This window comes from Zingiber officinale, chromosome 11B (assembly GCF_018446385.1).
Source record: "Zingiber officinale cultivar Zhangliang chromosome 11B, Zo_v1.1, whole genome shotgun sequence".
Lineage (NCBI taxonomy): Eukaryota > Viridiplantae > Streptophyta > Magnoliopsida > Zingiberales > Zingiberaceae > Zingiber > Zingiber officinale.
In genome coordinates this window covers 8,577,835-8,579,818 of record NC_056007.1, presented here as the reverse complement: position 1 = coordinate 8,579,818, position 1,984 = coordinate 8,577,835, and the positions used below count along the sequence as shown (strand labels likewise).

The following is a 1,984-nucleotide window of genomic DNA, read 5'->3' as shown; positions in this document are numbered from 1 at the left end:
ATGGAACATAATCAATAAAGTTGCCAGGTCCATTAACAGAGACAATTGTCCCATATGCAACAATCTTGTCATTAGGCTGCAATAACAACATCACTGCTTTTCCCTATAAGACAAACAATTCATGAATCTTCAACATATAGTGCTTTACAAGCCTCATTAGATACTAACGATGGGATAATAATATCAACGTGAAATATATATTTAACCTGTAAAGTCGAATCCTTCTCAATAAATTTCACATCATCATCATCATGTTCTTCTAGACCTTCATTATATTTGAGAGGCGCCTATGACGTTCAACTTCAGGTTTTATATCAAGGAGGCATTGTGGTTTAACTGAGTAGCTACCCTTCTTCTCACTCTCAAATTCTCGACCAAATAGTTTCAACACCATTGCTTCCAATTTTTCTATTCTTTCACCTTGGTCAAAAAGCATAGCTTTTGCCTCCTTAAACTCTTTCTGTTGCCTTTCATAGGCAGCCTTATCAATTTGCACCTTCCCTCTAGCAACCTTGAAGAAGGATGATGGAGTGACATTTGCTCCTATGCCTCTCACACGTCCACCATGTTCGTTAGAATTCAAGGCCTTCGTGAGAATATCTTCAAATGGTTGGTAAAGGGCATCTTACCATCCTTCTTTTGGACAATATAATCATCCTGTCATGCATCCAAATACAATAACTTTAAATATATACATATATCATATATGTACAAAATAAGCAATTTATGTATACTTTTGCTTACAATCTTATTCACTGTTTGCTTCAACTCATCGCCAACAAATTCCCCAGCTTTGTTGAGCCGCCCTCTCTTCCAGAGGATGGCTCTATTTATCTCATCGTCATCACATAAAACACTGGACTGAGCAAAAAACCACATGAAGTCAACGTACTCAACACCAACTACGACAACCATAAGTAGGAATTTAATGTTAACTAAATACTTACTATTTCTTCAGACAAACCCGCATATCCTTTTCGAGAAAGACGATGAGGGTATAAGTTTGCCTTGCTTCTTTGACTTTGTAGTTCACTTTTCCTCTACATAGTGATAGATGAATTATAACCACATATATCAACTAGAATTTAAAAAGACCACCTTAAACAACTTACTATAAAGTCTTCAGAAATCCGATTAATCACAAAACTACTCCAATCTTCACGTGAAATGCAATGCCCTTGAGGTACCTTATTGAGAAGCTTCGGATTATTTCTATTTGGCTGGATGAATGTCCTGGTGAGGTGAGTTTTATACTGACGCCACTTGGTGTTTGCAGAGATCAAACACCCATTCCTCCATTTTGGGTCTAGTTGGTATGTCAACTACACAAACAAATATCTTAAGTATATAAATAAAAGAAAAGAAAAAAATGCATCACATAAGAAAGCATCATGTTACTTACATTGGTGGATTCCCATATCATATTCTTAACTTCATTCGACACTTGCTTCCAAGAGTGGTAATTAATATTAACTTTTTCCCGAGCAAGCACACCAATAAAACTTTGCAATTCAGAAGCCTTTTGGCCAACTGGCTGTCCATACTCATTAAATTTGACACTTTGTTTGACTCCCTGAACCCTTTGAACAACAAGCTTATTCATTTGTGTACGACCTCTTTTTGATCTTGTTGTTTGGGCCACCCCGTCTGATCCTATGTCCTGGCTATCCTCAGCACCCTCTTTTTGATCTTGTTCTTTGTCTTTTGCATTTGTGTGTGAATACTTATCATCATCACGTGTTGATTGGGCCTTTTTATAGTGTTCATAGTGTCCAAAACCTAGTCATAACAGTGGGAATTTGAAATAGAGCAGAGCATATCATTCAAAATCACAACAAAGTAAACATTCGTATATTTAAAAAAAAACTACTACCAAACAATGAACCAAAGTTACCAAAATAAAGTAAATAGTCACATATATAAACCATAAATAAAGTTACCAAACTAAAAATTCTCATTGTCAACCCAAATCTCATCACAATCT

The 1,984-nt window shown here is 35.9% G+C and overlaps 1 long non-coding RNA gene across 1 annotated transcript; it reads right to left on the bottom strand.

Moving 5' to 3' along the window:
- Positions 1–617: 617 nt before the first annotated feature.
- On the bottom strand, positions 618–1,005 carry LOC122033658. The gene is made up of 3 exons (XR_006126605.1): positions 948–1,005; positions 745–861; positions 618–657 (listed from the first exon to the last, which is right to left on the bottom strand). It is a non-coding gene; the product is annotated as an uncharacterized LOC122033658 (long non-coding RNA).
- Between the last annotated feature and the right edge of the window lie 979 nt (positions 1,006–1,984).